Here is a 22,009-nt window from a genome sequence, read left to right as displayed (position 1 = left end):
AAAAAAAAAAAAAAAAAAAAAAAAAACAAAGATAATCTTTTCTTAGAGTCTTGGTTCTCAGACTTTGAGCATGCAGCAGATACCCGGAGGGCTTTGTTCTAACAAAGTGTGCTGAACCCCACACTGAAGTCACTGATTTAGCAGGTCTGGGTAGACCTGAGAATATGCATTCACATGTACAGAGGAAAATGACTTAGTCTCTGGCTTCTAGAAGGATGCAGTCTAATGGATAAAACCCTCTTTTGATCTGGGTAGCACTTCAGAATTTGAAAATCTCTGTCATATTTATTAGACTAAAAAAAAAACAAACTCACAACTGTGTTAGGGGAAGCAGAGTCTGGACTTCGGGTTAGAAAACTTGAGTTTGAATTTCAGCCCTACCAATTATTACCTCTATGATTATGGTCAAGTTGCTTAAACTCTGAAAGCCTGCCTGAGTTATCTGCAAAATGGGAATACTACTCTCCCAGGTAGGCAATACTTGGGTTTGTAAAAATACTATATGAGCTAAAAACAAAAATGCTACACAGATACCCAATTAGAAAAAAAGACAGGGCGGGTGTGGTGGCTCATACTTGTAATTCCAACAGTTTGGGAGGCCGAAGTGAGTGGACTGCTTGAGGTCAGGAGTTTGGGACCAGACTAACAAAATGGTAAACCCCTGTCTCTACTAAAAATACAAAAATTAGCTAGGTGTGGCAGTACATGCCTGTAGCCCCAGCTACTTGGGAGGCTGAGGCAGGAGAATCACTTGGACCCAGGAGGGGGAAGTTGCAGTGAGCCAAGATCACATCACTGCATTCCAGCCTGGCAGACAAAGCAAGACTCTGTCTCAAAAAAAAAAAAAAAGAAAAAGAAAAAAAGATAGGCTGGATCAGTCTCAAAAAGACCATGAGAGTATTATGGGAACACAGGAAGAGAGCAGTGCATTCACCTGGCATAAAGAAAGGTTGGATGGGTTTGGTGTTGGGGCTCAGAAAACAATTCCCCAAATATGCTGCTTTGGACTTAAACTGAGAGTACCCGGGGAGCAGCAAATGCAGAGAAGGGCTTTCTCTAGCCTCTCTTATCTGATTAAGGGAAGTTCCTCCAGAAGAATAGTGATCAACCAGGGAAGATTAACTCAGGAAAATAGACTGAAGGTCTGACCTCTTGCTCAGAGAGACTTTTAACATAGGCTACCAATTCATTTGTCTGAGGGCTGCTGCCCGAGACACTTTTTCTGCTTTATAACCAGACAACACAGCCTTTGTTCACAGTGCATTTCCACCCCTCTCCCTCCCTCACCTCATCACCACCACCCTCCCGGAGCCCCCAGCCCCTATAGTTTTCTGTGGGGTATAAAACCTTCAGTCAGCTGGTCCTCCTCTGAGTCATAGTTTGTGTGGCTCCTGTGCACATGTGCACTTAATAAATTTGTATGCCTTTTCTCCTATTAATCTGTGTTTTGCCAGTTTCTTCCAGATACTCAAATTATTGAACCTTTAGAAGGTAACAGGAAAGTTCCTTTTGCCTCTACATAGGTTTCATGAAACAGACAGAATTTTTGCTGGGCCCTAAAGGTTTTCAACAGGTAGGGAATTAAGCAGGGAAAGAAAGTGTCAGGGAAATGCATGCCACATTTAAGAACTGGAGAATGTGGGAAAATGATTAATCTGATGATATGGCTGCAAAAGAAGCGTAAAACCACAGAAAGCTTTGAATACCAGGAAAAGGAGTTTCAGCATGCTTTCGTAGGCAATAGGTAGTTAATAAGTGTTCTGACCAGCAGATGAGTTATACTGGTGTGAGTATGAGGTAGACTGGAAGGAGAAGAACATAGATGCATCAAAAGCTGTTAAGTCCACATTCTTTAACAGCTCTCCCTACCACCCACCTTTGGCTTTGTTCCTGTCTCCCCATCTTCCATTGGTGTGGCCTTATAATAAATCCCTATCTTCTAAATCATCAACTCTGCCCCAGAGAGTTCCTTCAAAGGAGAGGCAGCTCTCCTGTGGTCCTGGCCCTGCCTTCTGCAACACTACAGGAGAACACACATATCCCCCCTTCCTCCTAAAGATTCTTGGCAGCCCTCTTGTGCTCATTCAGATTTCTCTTCCGGTAAAATGTGCCCAGTTTTTTCAGCCATTTCTCACTGAAGTGGCTTTTCCACCATTCTAGTTACCCTTCTCTGGATATTATGTAGTTTCTCTCACAGAAAGAAAAGCACATGTTATTACCAAAGGTACTAGATAATTTAAACAAACTCTTGATGGGCAAATAAGAACTTAATCCCCTACCCACCTCTTTTTCTTGCTGGGTAACTTCACTGGAGTGCTTGAGAGAAAGTCAAGTTCAAGGCCCAAGGGAGTTCTCACCTGTCTATGGTATCATTTACACGTTGGCACCTTGGTCATATTTAAATCCTTCATCTCATTCTGACTTAGGTTTGCTCTGACTTACAGATGAACCCTAGATGTTGTGTATCTTTCCCTTAGGGAATTTTATGGATGCCAGTCCTGTAATTTACACCCTTTCTTTTATACCCTCGTTTTAGGGGACAGAACCGTGTGTACATGGCTTGCTTGTATTTTCTCCTTTAGATTTTCTTTTCTTCGGCTTCGCACAGTGGCTCACACCTGTAATCCCAACACTTTGGGAGGCCGAGGTTGGAGGATCACTTGAGCCCAGGAGTTTGAGACCAGCCTGGGCAATAAGTGTCTCTACAAAACAACAGCAGCAAAAATTAGCTGGGCATGGAGGCAAACACTCATAGTCCCAGCTACCTGGGAGGCTGAGGCAAGAGGATCACTTGAACTACTTGAGACCCTGTCTCAAAAAAAAAAAAAAAAAAAAAAGAAGAAGAAGAAAAACCTGGGTGCAGTGGCTTACCCCTGTAATCCCAACACTTTGAGAGGCTGAGGCAGGAGGATGGCTTCAGCCCAAGAGCTCGAGACCAGAATGGGCATGATGGCAAGACCCTGCCTCTACAAAAAAGAACAATAAGAATAAATAAAAATGCTTAAAAGATTTTGTTTCTCTTTCACTATAATAGTTAACCTCTGGTTGATCATTACATTTTATCCCTTTAGTTCATTTTCATTTTCCCTGAGCCTGAAGGGTTAACCTGTCTGTGGTTGATACGTGCACACCTTGGGAATTCTTTGTGGCTTTCCTAAGCCCACCCTAAGTCTCTTCAGAAGCAACAACAAAATGCATGGCTAATAAATTTCCACTTCTAATAACAGGGTCAATGCTATTTCATATGAAGACCATGTTCATAACTAGAACAAAGCATTGCAAAAAAAAATTTTTTTAATTTTTAAAGGCCATCTTCAACATGCGATATTAGCCTAATATATACAAAGAAGCCCTCAAAAGTGAATGTCTTTAGCTGTGTTGTTGTTATAGTATACTCCTCTGAATGTCTCATCAGTCTCCAAACCCTGAAAATTTTTCCCAGTACGTGTCTCCCTCATTGCCTCACAGTATGTAACACACGTATCCGTGGAAAACGAAGGACAGATTGGGTTTTTGCTTTGTGTAGAAACACATTTCTTTCCCTGCGAAAGTGAAAGATCTGTCTGAGCTCAGCTGATAAAACAAAATGTTTTGGTTTGATAAGATTTTTCTTCTATGTTGCTTGGTGTGGTGACATACTCAGATTCATTTAGAAAACAATTTTTATTGACTGTGACTCATTAGAAAGAATGTCGTGTGCTGGCATTTCATCACTGAACAGGGAATCTTGGCCATATAGGGCCTTTGGCTCAGATATGATTCAGGAAAGAAATAATGGACTTCCATGGGACTGGAGGAATGCAAGTAAACATGCAGTGCCCCGGTGCTCTTCTGTGTCATCTCACTGTGGTGTTGGTGGGGACAAGCTTGCTCCTGTGACTCCGAAGATTAAGCCCACATCAGACCACACCAGGAGATGCTGCTTTTCCCTTAGAAGGACTGACAATCTAAGAAAATGATGTGTGCTATTAATCAAGGCTTTAGGAATTTAGAAATTTTTAAAAAGGAAAAATATTATAGGAAGTTCCCACATAAATGCAGGCACAATAAATATAAAGTACTAGCTGGGCCCAGTGGCTCACACCTGCAATCCCAGCAACTTTGGGAGCCCAAGGTGGGAGGATCACTTGAGTTCAGGAGTTTGAGACCAGCCTGGGCAACAAACTGAGACCTCAGCTCTACAAAAAAAATCAAAAAATTAGCTGGGCGTAATAGTATGTGCCTATAGTCTCAGCTACTCAGGAGGCTGAGGCCAGAGAAGTGCTTGAGCCCAGGAGGTAAAGGCTGCAGTGAGCCATATTCTTGTCACTGCATTTCAGCCTGGGTGACAGAGCAAGACCTTGTCTCAAAAATAGAAACTTAAATTTAAATTTAAAAATATGGGCCAGGCACAGTGGCTCATGCCTATAATCTCAGCACCTTGGGAAGCCAAGGCAGGCAGATCACTTAAGGTTAGGAGTTCAAGACCAGTCTGGCCAACATAGTGAAACTCTGTCTCTACTGAAAAAATAAAAAAATTAGCCGGGTGTGGTGGTACGTGCCTGTAATCCAGGCTACTCAAGAGGTTGAGGCAGGAGAATCACTTGACCCTGGGAGGCAGAGGTTGTAGTGAGCTGAGATGGCACCATACTATAGTATGGGCAACAGAGCGAGACTGTGTCTCAAAAAGACAAAAAACAAAAATGAACAAAACAACAAAAAATATGTCTGGGTGCAGTGGCTTACACCTGTAATCCCAGCACTTTTGGAGGCCAAGGTGGGAGGATTGCTTGAGCCTAGGAGTTCAAGACCAGCTTGGGCAACATAGCAAGACCTCTTCTGTAAAGCATAAAAATTAAAAAGTAAATTTAAAAATGATAAATAAAATTTTTAAAAAGTACAATGTTTACTAAGTCATGGTGTTTTATAAGGTATTTTATAGGACTTGACTTTTTCATAAAGTTAGTTGTAAATAAGTAGAAGACCCTAAACAAAAGGTTTACTGGATTCTATGCAGTTTCATGTCAGTCTTTAGAGTCCTGACTGCATAAAGGAAGATTATTTGAAATATGTTTAAGCCTATTTAAGAAATGAGGCTTTCTAATATCAGAAGAATATAAATATTTCATACAATAATTATTTCACGCCAGAAGAATATAATTTTTCAGCGACATTTTAAATTATTTTTCTCCCTCCTGCACATTGATTCAGCAACTTTTTTTTAAAGCCTGAGATAATGCCTCTTCAAAACAAAATTTGAACACAGAATGGTTCAAAATCAAACTGGAAAACCAAAAGAAAAATTACCAAAATTCTACTTGTTATTTTATAAAAATCTTATTTCACTGATCTCCTTTACAATGCCCTATTTGCTAATCTGTCCATCAGTAACCTCCCCTCAGACACCCCCACCCGTACCTTCTCTAACGCTTACCCCTCTTAGAAGTATTCGGGATCATAAGTTGAGATACTTTAATAACAGTGGACAATACCCTTCAATAAAGAAGTCTCCGCTTCAGTAGCAGATAGGGCCTTGCATCTTTGGGATGATTTGACAGATTAATGCTACTATTAATCTGTGGTGACGGTTAAGATACTGCCTTCTGCAAAGATAAATAATGTTGATTCGCTGTGCTTCCAAAATCAAGGACAAAGCCGAAAACATAAGACCAGGTGATAAAGTTTATGGCTGAGAAGGCAACCAAGATTCAAACTGATTGACAGCAGAAGCCAGATAAGGATTATGCATTTGTTCCCTGATGAGTGTGGTGAATAAAAATAAAAAATTCCGAAGGCCAGCAGAGTAGAAGAGGGGTGTAAAGAAAACCACGGAGCGAAAATACAGTGAGCAGCTAGACAATAAAATGATTTTGTGCTTCAGAGGAGGCTGAAAGATGAATCCCTACAGGTGGAGCTCAGTGAAGGGATGTGAAACTGAGGAGGTCCTCGAGGCTAAGCCAAGACTTGCAGTTCACCTGAGCACACTCGATGCTGACCCTGACCCTCTACTTCTCTCTCTGGGCTGCTTCTGTTGGGAGAGGGGGTCACTTTGTTCCTTAACGCAGTGGCTTCGGCTGAAAGGCAGAGCACACGTCAAGATGAAGCTCTGGTGAAGAACTGATCAAAAATAGTGGCAGGGTGAGATGGAGATTTAAATCAAAGGGCTGATTTATCAAGGCTTCAAAGATTTTTTTTTTTTTTTTTTAAAGAATGAACATAGAGTAGTGGTTGCTGAGGGCCGGAGGGGATGGAGGTAGAGGTGCCAACTGAAGGATACTTCAGATTTCTTCAGGAGGTGATTAAAATTTTCTGAAATTGAGTGTTACAGCTCTTTTGGAATTTGTCTAGCAGGTTTTCTGGTTTTCACTGGAAAACTCCCACAGTAAAAAACAGAAAAAAAAAATTATTTATTCTAAAATTGGCTGTGGTAATGGTTACACTTATGCTGTGAACAGGCTTTAAAATATTGAAATGTACACTTCAAATGAGTGAATTGTACGGTATGTGAATTATATATCAATAAAGCAATTACATATCAACAAAGCTTTTTTTTTAAAAAAATTACAAAAACCTACAAGCCACTAGAGAGGCGGGTCAACGTGGTGTGAAAACAAAACAACACAGCAACCACACAGGGCTATGGGGGAAAACCAAAGATCACGGACCCGCCCCCCCCCCCCCCCCCCCCCCCCGAAGGAAAGCTATTATCAAATGCTAAGGAAAGAACTACAGGAAAACTAAATCATGGTATTCTGTATTTCATTTCCACTTAGGAGAATTCTGCCCCTCTGTCAGTGTGTGGGTGTGTGTGTCACAGTCTTGCTCTGTCACCCAGGCTGGAATGCAGTCAGGGTCTTGCTCTCTTGTCCAGGCTGGAATGCAGTGGTGCAATTTCCACTCACTGCAGTCTCAACCTCCCAGGTTCAAATGATCCTTTCACCTCAGCCTCCCAAGTAGCCAGGACTACAGGCACACACCACCACACTTGGCTAATTTTGTTTGTCTTTTGTAGAGACAAGGTCTCACTATGTTGCCCAAGCTGATCTTGAACTCCTGAATTCAAGCAATTCTCCCACCTTGGTCTCCCAAAATGCTGGGATTACAGGCATGAGCCACTGCACTCAGTCTCTCTTTGTCATTCTATTTCCAAAGTTGAATCACCCTGTCCTGCTGGAGCTCAAAACTATGGGTGTGATGAAGGTGTTACAGCTTGAACTCTTTAAAGGAAGGCATCAGCCATAGAGTGAGCTGCATGAGAACTTTTCTTGTTTTCCTGCAGAATGGGGTACCAAGTTAAAGGAGTCAATTATCCCATCCTATCTGGAGAAAGTATTTCTCAGATGAATGAATTGGAAACTGAAAACTGAAAAAGGTGTTTTTATTTCTTTTTGTAATTAGGACATCATTTACAAGACTTATATTTCTTGGATGTTCCCCAAATTTCTCACATAGTCCTGGCATTACTAGAAACTTAATACTTGCTGCTTTTAATTATATTGAATTCCACCAAGGGAGCTTAAAGGTTAGGCATTTTGTGATGGGCGTGCATTCTACTTCCAAATGTAATAACTAGAATAGAAATTCCAGAAAAGGAAAAGTATTTATTAGACACTGAAGCTGCTTTGAGAAACGACCTTGTCAAGTTAACTGGTTATCATTAGATTTATTACAGCGGTTAGGAGAAACTGACCTAGTAGATGTCTATAACAACACAATCATCTGCTTAGAATAATGCCCTGCATTAGGCAGCTGTAAACACAAGATCTTCCTCTCTCGAGCTCAATAATCTTAGCAACAGTTCTCTTTCCAAACAAGCCAAGAAAGATATGTTGCTTTGGGAAACTGGAAAATCAACAGACCAAAACACCCAGAAGAACTGGGTACAGAGAAGATAGAGCCCATGACAGCAGCCATGGGCTCTGTTCCAGCTCCCAACCCTGCCACCTGGGACCAACACCACAATTCTCTGCCTGGCCCTGTACACGGGCTGCAAAAATGCTGAGGAAAAAGGAGATTTCAAATGAATTCATCCCCAAGTTATAAACATAGTTCAGGGAGTCTTGGTAAAAATTATTTTAAAATTTTTACTTTGATCTACAAACATGCGACTTGAACCAGATGCCAAATGTTCTCTTTCTGTGCACACTTGCAAGGATCGACTCCACTGCTTAAGTGGGCTAATTGACCCTTATGAGTAATGAGTCTTGTGTGTGTTCATTAGGAAGGTTCCACGGGTAAAATGTAGTTGGGAAATGAGTCAATCAATTTCTTTTTTTCTGTTCCATACTAGTAGCTCAGAACCTACCAATGTGTCCCAAACATAACTAAGTATCTTTAGAGTCCTTTTTTTTCTTGAGACAATGTCTTGGTTTTTTTTCCCAGGCTGGAGTTCCATGGTGGGATCATAGCTCACTGTAGCTTTGAAATCCTGGGCTCAAGCCATCCTCTGGCCTCAGCCTCTCAAAGGGCTAGGATTATAGGTGTCAGCCTACAATCCCCCACACCCTGCCTCTTCAGAGTACTTTATTTTTATACACGTTATTTTTTTTATTGTTTTTTTTTTTAATAGTCATTTTGTTTTTGGTTTGGGTTGTTTGTTTTGGTTTGAGACAACATCTCACTCTGTCACCCAGGTTGGAGTGGGTGACACTCTACGCAGTAAAGTGATCTCTGCTCACAGCAACCTCCACCTCTTGGGTTCAAGCAATTCTCCTGCTTCAGCCTCCCAAGTAGCTGGGATTACAGGTGCGTACCACCACGCTCAGCTAATTTTTGTATTTTTAGTTGAGACAGGGTTTCACCATGTTGGCCAGGCTGGTCTCAAACTCCTAACCTCAAGTGATCCACCCGCCTCAGCCTCCCAAAGTGCTGGGATTACAGGCATCAGCCACCCCACCCAGCCATAATAGTCTTCCTGAAATCAAGCAAAAATAATCGATGTTCAGGATGATTGGAGCAACTTTCTAAAACCTGCAAATTCCTCTGTTGACTCATACTTTAAAAGTGCTATTTGAGTGAAATCATTGTCTTCTGTACTCTCATCTTGAGCAAAATAAATCATTCTGACTATGTAACTTGTTTATACTTCTCAAAATACTTTCATATGTGTTTGATGCCCATAGCTAAGAGAGGGTGGTAGTCCTCTTTAATCCATCCAGCATTGCCAGGGAAGATTAACAAGGAGGCATCAACATAACGGAATTTTCTTGACCACTAAAGTTTACGTGTTATGTTATCACACCTTTTTAAAATCCGTTGGAATAAAAATCCTTGTAAAATATACTGCAATAAAGAAATGTCAAGTAAAATGTAAGAATTCTTTTAAAAATATTTTCCTATCATATTAACAAGGATTTAAAAAGTTATCATACCCAGTTTTAGAGAGGATTCAAGGGAAAAGATCCTCATAGACACTGCTGATGGGATTGTGAATTCTGGCATTTTAGGAAAGTGATTTGAGAATATGGATCAAAATGTTCAACCTGCTAACCCCACAATCCTTTTGTCTTTTTAATAAATATTAAAAGTGGCTGGTGTGGTGGCTCATGCCTGTAATCCCAGCACTTTGGGAGGCCAAGGCAGGAGGATGGCTTGAGCCTAGTAGTTCAAGACCAGCCTGGGCAACACAGTGAGACCCTCATCTCTATAAAAATGATTAGCCAAGCATGATAGTGCTCATCTGTAGTCCCAGCTACTAGGGAGGACTGAGGCAAGAGGACTGCTTGAGCCCATGGAGTCAAGGCTGCAGTGAGCCATGACTGCTCTTCTATACTCCAGCCTGGGTGGCAGAGAAAGACCCTGTCTCAAAAACTAAAAATAAAGTTTAAAAATTTAGAAAGAGTGCCAGCCACTCTCCAGTCACTCAAGGTACGCAGGTGAACAACACAGGCCAACTCTCTGCTCTCAGGAAGCTTACTTTCTAATGAAGAGAGAGAAAGACAATAAGTATGCATGCAGATAAAGAAAGGTGATAAATTCAGACACACTGCATCCTAGGAAGAGACGCAAGTATGGATATGAGGAGCCTAAAGGTGAGGGAGGAGGTTGCTTTACTTGGTGCTCAAGAATGATCCCTGTAGCAAATTGGCATGTGCCCCCACCAATCCAGCCTCCACTCAGCATTCATAAAAGATCCCCTAGCTAGGCGCTGTGGCACACACCTGTAGTTCCAGCTACCAGGGAGGCAGAGGCAGAAGGATCACTTGAGCCTAGGGGTTCCAGCCTGCAATGAGCTATGATCCTGCCACTGCACTACAGCCTGGGTAAGAGAATGAGACCCTGTTGCCAAAAAGGAGAGAGAGAGAAAGACAGCCCCTACTAAAAGCAAACCATGAAACCCAACCTACTTTCTCCGAGGGCAGGACAGCCACATGAGGTGTGAGGGAAGTTGTTGGGTGAGGTTTTTAGAAACACTTCTTTAAATGTGAGACAGTCTCAGGTCAATTGCATATACTATTTTAGAAATATCTGAGAAAATTTGAATTTAAAAAGAAGTTAATTAAGGGCTACGGAGAAAAGCAATTCTGGATTAGATGTAGCTCCGAAAATATATGTTCTCTGCTTCCTCCACTTTTTCAGCTATAACGCTTTGAGTGAAATTGTTCAAGGTTTAGTGGAAACTTCTTGCTTGGGGGAAGGAGACTGTTGAGGGAAGAATGTTGTATCTCATATATATATATATATGTATATATATATATATATTTGCAGCATAACTCTCTGTGCTCCTATGTATGGGAAAATTGTAGAATACATGAAAGAAGCAAAATGAGGTAGAAAACGTGCTGGGGCAAGAGTTTGTTGACTTGGAGACCTGTCCCGTTTCCGCTCAGACTAGCTGTGTAACCTTGAAATCATTCAGTTAATACCATGGATCCCAGCTTCTTTAAAACTTAAGAAAATTGGACTACATCATCTAATCTTCTCCCACTTCACGGGTATTTATTCCTATCTGCCATGTTGCCAGGCAGCTGGAATGACTCTCACTGTTCATGCTTCCTTCACCCCTCACTCCACTGTAGCTCAGCTGAGGCCACTGAGAACATCAGAACAATGAGGCAATGAGATCACCAAACTTTCCCAAAATAGAAGCCATCACAGAGATAAACCAACCAGCTGCTTCCCTCTCAACTCACCCGGTTGTCACATTTTAGTCTCTGCAGTGGGGTCTGCCAGGCCTCTTATTTTTTCCTTTCTTTTAAATTTCAGATAAGAAAATGGAATACTTAAAATGTCAAATTCCTTTCTTTAAAAATAATGACTGGCATTCATAACTGAACACTTATTGAATAACAAAATGTCCTACATCTTTACAAAGTCATGCATCTGATTCCTTTCTGCCTATAATTAGTCATCCTCCTTCACCATGGCCAAGTGAACATGAATCAAATCACTGCCACTGTTGTTGAGTTTGAAAGTCGTCAGGTGTCCACTGGCTGCTCTGAGAAGCCACCTTTGCATTGTCCATCAAACTCTTACTTTCTTGTTATCCAATGCATAAGATCATCAGGGGATGAGGTGTGTAACACACATCCATCCATGGATACCAACTCTGAGATGACCATCAACCCACTTAAAGAAGAAGGAAGTTGTGCAGGCGGAGAAAGGGGAAGAGATGTCCCTGCTAGTGGGAACCCGAGTGAAGAAAATGGGGAGATGAGGCTAACAATGAGTAGGATGAAGAAGAGGAAGAAGGTGGGGAGGAGGGGAAGGAGGAGGAGGAGCAGTAGGAGGAAGGTAGAGGCAGGGAAGAGGGTGGAGGTGAATGAAGAAGCTAAGTCCCCTGGTCGCAAACAGGGCACTGAAGATAAAGAAGATGGTGGTGTTGGTATCATGAAGCAGAAGACCAGGAGGATAACCAGACAGCAGAAAAAGCGAAGAAAAACAAAGGCTGCCATGACCTATTCTCAGAAACTAGACATGGTCACCTTGGAGAGATAGGCTCGTGGAGAGAGAGGCCCAGCCACCACAGACAGTGCCACCTGCTGGTGACACGCTCTCCACCGCCCGCCCAAAACCACAACACAAGTTTGCAACAGGAGAGGAAAAAAGAACCAAAACTTCCAAGGCCCTGCTTTTTCCTTTTTTTTTAAGTAATTTTAAAAGGAGATTTATTCGTATTTTTTAGTTTCCTTTTATATTTTTGCGCATATTGTCAGGAGTCAGCCATTTTTAATGATCTCAGGTGATCAAACCAGCCTCCTGCTCATCCTCTATCCTACATCTGACTTTACTTGTGGTGTGATCAAGTTCATCATCACCTCAAAGGAGAAAAGAAACCTCGTAGAAAGAAGCAGAAATAACAACTAAACAATCTTATTCTGAGCATTCCAGTAACTTCTTTTGCATATGCCCTTAGCTGTACTATAGATAGTTGGTTTGTATGAGACTGTTAAAAAGGCCAAAGATAAAAGATCTATCTATCTATCTATATATCTATGAAGCTGCTGTTTATTTTTTTGGCCTATTTGACGGATATGTGAAACAATGTTGTCCAACGGTGAACTGGAATTTTATTTTGCTGAGTTGTTCTAAAAACAACAGCAAAGACATCAGGCATAAATCTTGTATAAGATCCACACATAGTTGCCAAGATAGGAAATAACTATCCTAATTCAATTAAGTAAATTTAAACAGAAGATGATACTTTCAGGGATCATTTCTGTAGTTCAGTACTACAGAAGTTTCTCTAAACACGTAAAGAAAAAAAATGTTAAACAGGAATATATGAAGATCACAACGTCATTCTCATTTTTATTCATCCTCTCATTAACATGAATAAAACTATTGCCCCTTCTGAGTTCTCATGGGAGGGATTAGTTCTCATGGCCTTCATACCTGGAGCTCGCTCCATGAGTAAATGTGTTTCTGGTTTAACTCTGGAAATACTTAGACATTAGTTAAGGAACCATGGGGCACAGAGCAACCTATGAGATCTTAGTTAGAAACCGCCCATGGCCCCACCCTTTCTCTCAGCTCACATTGTCTCCATCAGGAAATCCCATCAACTCTACCGATTCCTGGATCTTTTCACTCACCAGCTCCAGGACCACGTGAGGGCTCTGGGTAATATACAGCAGTCTGTCTCCTCCGCTCTCTCCTCTAACTTCTGCCTTTGACCCTCTGAAGCCTGTTTTGAATGCAGCAGCCAGCCAGACCTACTCTTTTCAAACGCCAGACAGATCTCAACACTCTTGTGGCTGAAAACCTTCTGGTCCTTCCATCTCACACTTAGGAAAGCCCAGATGCTTGCAACAGCCCCCAAGGCCCTATGAGATCCACCCTTTGGACTTCTCTGACATCAACTCCTATTTCTCCGACGGCTTACCTCATTTTGGCCATCCTGGTTTCCTACTGTTCTTCCCCATGGTTGGTGCCTGTGCCAGACGCCGTGTCTCCAGGCAGCTCCCAGGGCTCTCTCACCTCCTCGCTGGGCTCTGCCCTGACCACACTTTATTTCTGCAGCTGATTTCACTTTCAGCTTTCTCCAAACCACCCCCACCCTTGATGCTCACTTTCCAAAACAGTGAACATCTTTTAATTTATTTGACAACAAACTTAAGGATGTTGACTTTCTTCCTCTCCTCACTAGAAGGTACAGTCCATCAAAAGAGGGATTTTTGTCTTTTTCACTGTGCCTAAAACGGTGTCTGGCACATACAGGGCCCATAAGAAACATCTGATGAATCAGCAAATGACTAGATGCCTAACAATTGTTTTGCAAACCACAAACTAGTTAACTACTGTGATGTCTAAACTTGGACCTCAAAAGTGATTGGGTCTGTGAGCTACGTGCTGGGTCTTCCAGGTGACTATTGAAGCTGTTGCCAATCCCTGAGAGGCCTCATTCTGTAATTACAAATTGTGTAAGGCAGCACAGCCTGGACTTGGGCAAAGCACCTGAAAAAAAGAAATAAGTGGCTAACACGTACACAGGAGCCAGGCACAGTGGCTCAAGTCTGCAATCCCAGCACTTTGGGAGGCTGAGGTGGGAGGATCACTTGAACCCAGGCTACAGTGAGCAGTGACTGTGCCACCATACTCCAGCCTGGGCAACAGAGCAAGACCTGTCTCAAAACAAAACAAAACAAAAAAAACAAAAACAGGAGGCCAGGTGTGGTGGCTCGGGCCTATAATCCCAGCACTTTGGGAGGCCCAGGCAGGCAGATCACATGAGGTCAGGAGTTTGAGACCAGCCTGGCCAACATGTTGAAACCTCATCTCTATTAAAAATATAAAAATTAGCCGGGTATGGTGGTGCCGCCTATAGTTCCTTGGGAGGCTGAAGCAGGACAATCGCTTGGACCCAGGAGACAGAGGTGACAGTGAGCCAAGACCTCTCCACTGCACTCCAGCCTGCATGACAGAGCAAGACTTTGTCTTAAAAAAAAAAAAAGAAAAAAAGCAAACAATTACATGGGAAAACTGTTTCCATGTAATTGATGGGATAGTCAAAATTGATGGGTAATCAAAAGTGTTTGATTATATCAAAAGTAATCAAAAAAGCATTTATCAAATCAATACAACCATTTTTCAGTTACTACATTGGTAAAGGTTTTTAAAAACTATAATAATGCTGGCAAAGGAACCAAAAAATGCACCTTTAGACCTTTAGAAAACAGAGCCCTTTGTGAACTTATTTGAAAAATGAGCCAAAAGCCTAAAGATGTTCAGAAATTAATTTGTGGGAATTTACCCTAAGTGTGGAAGCATCTTTATGGACAAATATTTTATTTACAGATGCATTTATAAAAGCAAAACTTAAAAGCAACCTCCATGACTAGCCATAAGAACAAGTAAACTACACATGGCTCATCAACTTGACTCTGTTTTTAGTGACTCATTAATAGTTTACCAATGTGGGAAAGCCCTAGTATGATGCTACATAACTCCCTACTCCAACAGAGTAGGGGAAAAGGCAGGTCAAACAGCAACAGAGGTAGGAACAGGACACAGCTGTGCTCCTGGATTCTGGGTTCTCTGACTTCAGGGAGTGCCCCATCCATCTGATCCCAATCCCCAGAGACAGAGTGTCTTCCACTTCCATCGGAGCTGGGGATCACAGCTCCAAGGCCCAGAAACCTTTCCATTTCCAAATTCTTCTTTGTGATGTCTCCTATTAGCATCAGGAACCCATAGCACATAGGCACCCAGTGAGATCCCAGAGCTTCTGAGGGATGTGTAGGAATTAGTCTCCAGAGTAACAATGTTGGAGCTCAGAAAGTGATACTTCAAAGTGAAGGCCTTAGGGGTGAAGTTTCTCTCTGATCTTCCCCTGCCTTTCTGTCTCTTGCCCCTCACTCTTCCCTGTGGCAAGCCATAGAAACTAGAATTCCTCTTCCCCAAGGTGGGTCATAGAAACCAGAATCCCTTTCCCTCAAAGCCAGCTATAAAGCCTAAAAATGTTAGTGTCTTGGCCAGGCACAATGGCTCATGCCTGTAATCCCAGGGCTTTGGGAGGCTGAGGCGGGAGGATCACTTAAGGCCAGTTCGAGACCAGCCTGCCCAACACGGCAAAACCCTTTCTATACTAAAAATATAAAACATTAGCGAGGCATGGTGGCAGGTGCCTGTAATCCTAGCTACTCTAGAGGCTGAAGCACAAGAATGGCTTGAACCAGTGAGGTGGAGGTTGCAGTGAGCCGAGATCACACCACTGCACTCGAACCTGGGTGACAAAAAAATAATATATTACTCTCACCTTCCCCCACCTTTCAATGTACCAGCTGGCCATAAATAAAGACCCTCATTCCAGAGGGGTCATGCCCTACACCAGGGAAGAAGAAATGCTGCAACTGAGAGCCAAGAAGAATCTGAACAGGCGGGCCTGGCTAGGTTTTCCCGTTCAGTTTATTACCATCAGCTCTGTTAATTCAAGTCTGTTTAAATCTCTGTCCTTACATATTTTAAGTCTGACCTAAAGGGTTCTCTGTACAACATGAACTAAAACCTAAATGGAGTTGTAAGCAGACTAGAATCTACTCTTGTGCCAATCACTGTGATTTGGCCAATCAAACGTGGCCAACTGCTCAAATCACATCCAAATAAGGCAAACACCGAGCTACAAGCAATCTGCCTGTTTTCTTTGTCTCACTTCTGTTTTCTGTATGTCACTTTATTTTTTCTGTCCATAAATCTTCCACCAAGGAGCTGTGCTGGAGTCTCTGAGCCTACTCTGGCCCAGGAGTCTGTTGATTTGCAAATCGTTCTTTACTCAATTAAACTCTGTTAAATTTAATTTGGCTGAAGTTGTTCTTTTAACAGTTCATACCCTTTTATCTAATCACATTTCTATTTATTATGTATTTATTTTATTTATTTATTTTTGAGACAGAGTCTTGCTCTGTCACCCAGGCTGGAGTGCAATGGTGCAATCTCCACTCACTGCAGCCTCAACATCCCAGGTTCAAGTGATTCTCCTGCCTCAGCCTCCTGAGTAGCTGGGATTACAGGCACCTGCTAGCACACCCAGCTAATTTTTGTATTTTTAGTAGGGACGGGGTTTCACCAGGTTGGCCAGCCTGGTCTCAAACTCCTGGCTTCAAGTGATCTGCTCCCCTTGGCCTCCCAAAGTGCTGGGATTATAGATGTGAGCCACAGTGCCTGGCCCAATGACATTTCTACATGGCTGTCCCTGCTTCCTTGAACCTAAATGTAAACATGGATAGTTTATTCTGGGGCCTGGAGTCTTTATCCTGAAGCCTCCTGTGCCACATAAAACTATGATCAAATAAATTGGTTGTTCTTTTTTCTTGGTAACCTGTCTTTCGTTATAGGGGTGTAAGTCATGACCTTTAGATGGGGAGGAAAGGAACCACCCTCTTTCTGTCCTTACAATCTTCACTCCAATTACATAATAGAAACAAAAATGTAAGAATAGAAGTACAAAAAAGAGAACAAATGTAACTGTAGAAAAGTAAAGCTGAATTCTACAAAAAAGTGCAACAGAATAGGATTAAGTGGGTACATAATTGATGTATTTTGATGGGCGTAATTTGACCCGAAAACTGTTTTCTAATGGGAGCCTGCCATTCAGGTAAGTCCAAAAATAGGCTATTTAAAATGTGCTCTAAAACACCATTCCCACTATAATATATATATATTTTTTGACATACCCAATCCCATCACATTGCCTTTGCATGGTAAGAGAGCTGGACCAGCTCTAGGGAATTTCAGCAGAATAAATCACAAATCTGATCAACTTCATATGTGAATGTGGAAATGGGAATTCATTATCACACCCAGTAGCCTAACAGGCCTTAGAACTTGGAATGCCACAGGATGTTGTTCTCCCCCCATCAGACATATTTCCTTTCACTTCCAATCAATCTGTTGAATACCACCAAAGAGTGGAAGAAAGCAGAAAAAGAGTACTGTACTCTGTCAACGAGGGTTACAACGTGGTTCTCCAGAGGCAATAGAAGACTTGCTACTTTTCAGAAGAGAGTTCTTACAGCCAGTTCCTCCAAAGTTCTTATGGTTTCAACATCAATTCTCTGACATTCACTGAGTGTCCTACAGTTCAGTTCTGATACTATTTGGAGTTACCGTCAGATCCCACAAATTAAGGGCTCAGTCCCACAAAACTGCCAGTGCCAGTAGGGTTCCCAGGCTACCTGAACTTCTACCTGGCTGACTACAAATTCAGGAGTTTCTACGACTGCTTTAGGTTTAGTAATTGACTAAGTGACTCATAGAACTCAGCAAAGCACTGTTTTTATGATTCACATAAAGTTTCACATAAAGGATACGCCTCAAGAACAGCCAAATGGAAGAGATGTGTAGGACAGGTGAGGGGCTGGTGGCTGGGGTGTGGAGCTCCCGTTCCCTCTCTGGGCATGCCATTTTCCCAGCACATCATGCGTTCACCAACCCAGAAGCTCCTGGAAGCTTGTTACTCAAGAGTTTTTATTGAAGTGTCATGACCTAAGCATGATCAGTTAAATCATTAGCCGTTGGCTGGGTATGGTGGCTCATGCCCGTAATCCCAGCATTTTGGGAGGTCAACGTAGACAGATCACTTGAGATCAGGAGTTTGAGACTAGCCTGGCCAACATGGTGAAACCCCATCTCTACTAAAAAAACAAAAATTAGCCAGGTGTGGTAGTACGTGCCTGTGATCCCAGCTACTCGGGAGGCTGAGGCAGGAGAATTGCTTGAACCCAGGAGGTGGAGGTTGCAGTGGGCCAAGATCGTGCCATTGCATTCCAGTCTGGGTGACAGAGTAAGACTATGTCTCAAACAAAAACAAAAACTAAACTAAATAATTAGCCTCTAGTGACTGAACTCAATCTCCACAGAGGTTGAGGGGTAGAGCTGAAAGTTCCAACCCTGTAATCATAAGCTTGGTCTTTGTAGTGTGGCCAGCCTCTCTCTTAAAACTATTTAAGGACCCACCTTGATTTGCCTCATTAGCATAAACTAAGTATGATCAGAAAGGATTCATGATTAACAAAAGACATTCCAATCACTCTGAAATTTCCAAGGATCTTTGATGCTCAGTGCCAGGAGCCAGCAATAAAGACCAAACATATTTTGTATTATACCATAGTTCTGAAACCTGTTTTCTGGGTACATCTCTTTATTGCAGTTTCCCTAAATGCATCCTGAAGCTAACATATTTAACCTCCTTGCCAATTGTGCCCCAACTCCATGTGCAAAGGATGCCCCTCCATGTGTGTACACTTAGTGTGTTTCTTGATTCGATCATTGATAACAGTGGTATACGCTACTTACCCAGAATGCTGCTGGTGTCAGTAAAAGCCATTGCAAGAATGCCAGAAGACTCAGTGCTCTTCGAGAGTTCAACCAATTAGCACAAGGATAGGAAGTGACTGTTCTCAAACTAGCGGAGTTTGTCCAGCTGTTTTGGTAGCAAGAGACACCTGACTCAATTTTGCTTAAAGGGGATTTATTGGGGGGGAAAAAAAAAAAAAAAAAAAAGTCTATCTAATCCTTTCCACTGACACTGAAGAAAGGAAGAAAGCTGAGAAACAGAGCACTGAGAGAGAGATAATCACTGCCAGGAAGCGTACTAGGAGCAGTAGCTGAAACTCACAGAGAACATCCCCATAGAGACCAAGCCCCAGGTTTCAGCCTTGTGCAGACCAGTGTAATAAGAGCTAACACAAATAGGGTCAATACAATAATGGCTAACATTTATTGAGTGGTTATTAATCACTAAGCACTATTTTAAGCACTTTATAAACATCAATTCTTTTATTTCTCACCACAACCCTACGAGATCTGGTCTGGCATGTCCCTGTTTAACAGAGCAAGGTCACTTATTTAGTGGCATGGCATCTGAGCCTGGGGTCTCAATCCTTACACCATACTCACCCACTAAGGATGGCTAAAAAATGCCTCTGCAGTTACAGTCTGAATTTTAAGCAATTATACTCAAAATGACTGATAATAAGTGAGTACATTTGCTTGAGAAAAGGAAGTGATCATTCAAATTCATATTTAAGGAAAATGTGTTAACTACATAGGACACTTACAAAGATCTAAACATACAAAGTTAGAAAACTGAAAGAAGTGGTTCTGGGCAGGACCAAGAGGAAGGCATTTCCCTTAGTCGTTTTTTTTTTTTTTTAGTCAGGGTCTCAACTCTGTCACCCAGGCTGGGGTGCAGTGGCACAATCTCAGCTCACTGCAACCTCCGACTCCTGGGTTCAAGCGATCCTTCCACCTCAGCCTCCCAAGTAGCTGGAACTACAGGCACAAGCTACCATGCCTGGCTAATTTTTAGTAGAGACATGGTTTCACCATGTTAGCCAGGCTGGTCTCAAACTCCTGACCTCAAGCAATCTGCTCGCCTCAGCCTTCCAAAGTGCTGAGATTACAGGCATGAGCCACCACGCCTAGCCCTTAATCGTGCTTCTTAAATACACCTCCAATTTGAGCATGTTAGCAATTTCAGCCCCCTCACCATGTAATGCCCTGAGCCACTTCAGGACTCTGCAGAGTCTCCACCAGCAAGAAGGCCCTCACCAGATGTAGTCCCTCAACTGTGGACTTCTCAGCCACCATGCTGTAATAAATTCTTTTTCATATATATATATATATATATATATATATATATATACACACACACACACACACACGCACGCACGCACGCACACACATATATATATAAAATATTTATCATATATATTATGCATATTTAAATGCCTCCAATTCCCTATAGGAAACTAATATAATTAATATCTCTAATACCCACTTTAAATAATAATTTAGCAAATAACGACAGTCATTTCATACAGATTTTGCTACTTTCAGCTAATCCTTTCCACTACCATTTTAAAGTCCAAAATAAAGAATCCACTTCCAAAGAGCATTAAATTTCAGTATCAGAACCAGATGAACTAGCCTAGGCAAAAAAAAAAAAAAAAAAAATGTAACAAAAAAAAAAATAAAAAAAAAAAAAAAAAAAAAAAAATAGCCTAGGCAAAAAAAAAAAAAAAAAATGAGCCCACTGAAAGAACAAGGCCTTAACAAAGCTCATTTCCATCTGAAGGTGCTGCCCTGCGTCACTTTTGCAGCCTTATCTCTTTGATCCCCACAATAGAAGAGCAATAGGAATGATATTGTTATTCTTATTGCATAAAGAAGGAAGAGGCCCAGAGTTGTGATGGGCTAGACCTAAGTTCCCACAGCTAACAAGTCCTGAAGCTGAGACCAGAATCCAGGCTCTTCCATTCCTTCGGTAACTCTGACCCATTTTAGTAATAATTTCCCAGATTTTATATTAATAAGCATCAAAGTTCACTGGCTTGGCCTACCCTCTGGTGACTTATCAATGAGTAGTGAAATGTTCCTAATGAGGACTCAGATAAGAAGCTAATGCTTCCAGAACAGACATAGAAAATATTTTTTGTTTTTTTTTTTGAGACAAGAGTTTCATTCTTGTCACCCAGGCTGGAGTGCAATAGCGCAATCTCAGCTCACTGCAACCTCGATCTCCTAGGTTCAAGTGATTCTCCTACTTCAGCCTCCCAAGTAGCTTGAATTACAGTAATGCACCACCATGCCCGGCTAATTTTGCATTTTTAGTAGAGATGGGGTTTCACCATGTTGGCCAGGCTGGTCTTGAACTCCTGACCTGAAGTGATCTGCCCACCTCTGCTTCCCAAAGTGCTGGAATTACAGGCATGAGCCACTGTGCCCGGGCTTGACCTAGAAAAATCTAATAGAAAGGTAAAAATACCTGTCTTTTTTTTTCTCTTTTCTCTTTTTCTTTTTTGGAGCACTCAGAATGTACTAGGCACTCTGAAAAGTACTTTATATACATTCTACCTCATCTATCCTTAAAACATCACTGTGAGGGGCATAGTATTAGTTCTATCTTACAGACAAGGGAGCTGAAGGTTAAACAGGTTAATTTATCAAGGTAACAGTAAGTAATCCTGTATGATGGAGAGGTACATGTTCAGGTCTAGAACTCATCCCAGCCAAATTAATCCACAGAGACAGGAACTCTACAGGCTGTCCTTGGCATGAGCTGGTGATTATGCGCTCAATTTGCCTTCTCTGTGCATGGCTGTCCACTGTCCCTCTCGCCTCATCTGCTGCCTCTGAATGACTAGGTTATCTCTCCGCTGACATCTTCTCTTTGATGCAGAAATCCCATTTGGCCTTTGGGAAGCCTGGTATTCTTTTTCTGGGACGGGTTCGGGAGGAGGCCTAGTACTCTGTTACTTTTCAAAGAGCATGCTTCTGAGATGTCCCCTCCCTCAATGCAGAGGGATCAACAAGTCAAAAGCTGTTTAACTCTTTTAACGCCTAAAGGAAATGTTGAGACTTACAGTAGGGCATGCAACGTAAGAAAAACATTTTCATGCAATATTTTTTAAAAATCAAAATTAATGCCAAAAAAATCCACAAAACTCAAAGACAAGATCCGAGAGTATACTTGCAGGACTCACCTCACTCCCCTTACTCCAATCTCAGCCCTGTCGGATGCTATCCATATTTCAACACTTGACATTTTTTTCAAATGTCATTTTTATTTTGCATTATTTTTGCCCTTTTT

At 41.9% G+C, this 22,009-nt stretch overlaps 1 protein-coding gene, 1 non-coding gene and 1 pseudogene across 2 annotated transcripts in view; 2 read left to right on the top strand and 1 right to left on the bottom strand.

Annotated features, from left to right (window-relative positions):
- ERI1 (exoribonuclease 1) overlaps positions 1-22,009 on the bottom strand; it is an 80,017-nt gene that overhangs the window by 9,687 nt on the left and 48,321 nt on the right. The gene's annotated exons all lie outside the window — the stretch shown is intronic.
- LOC119472516 lies at positions 6,297-6,358 on the top strand. The gene has a single exon (XR_005201663.1). It is a non-coding gene; the product is annotated as a U7 small nuclear RNA (small nuclear RNA).
- On the top strand, positions 12,613-12,695 carry LOC119472526 (annotated as a pseudogene).

Source organism: Cebus imitator, unplaced genomic scaffold, assembly GCF_001604975.1.
Source record: "Cebus imitator isolate Cc_AM_T3 unplaced genomic scaffold, Cebus_imitator-1.0 Scaffold5, whole genome shotgun sequence".
Classification (NCBI taxonomy): Eukaryota; Metazoa; Chordata; class Mammalia; order Primates; family Cebidae; genus Cebus; species Cebus imitator.
The sequence above is the reverse complement of the archived record's forward strand: the minus strand, read 5'-3'. Positions and strand labels throughout refer to the sequence as shown.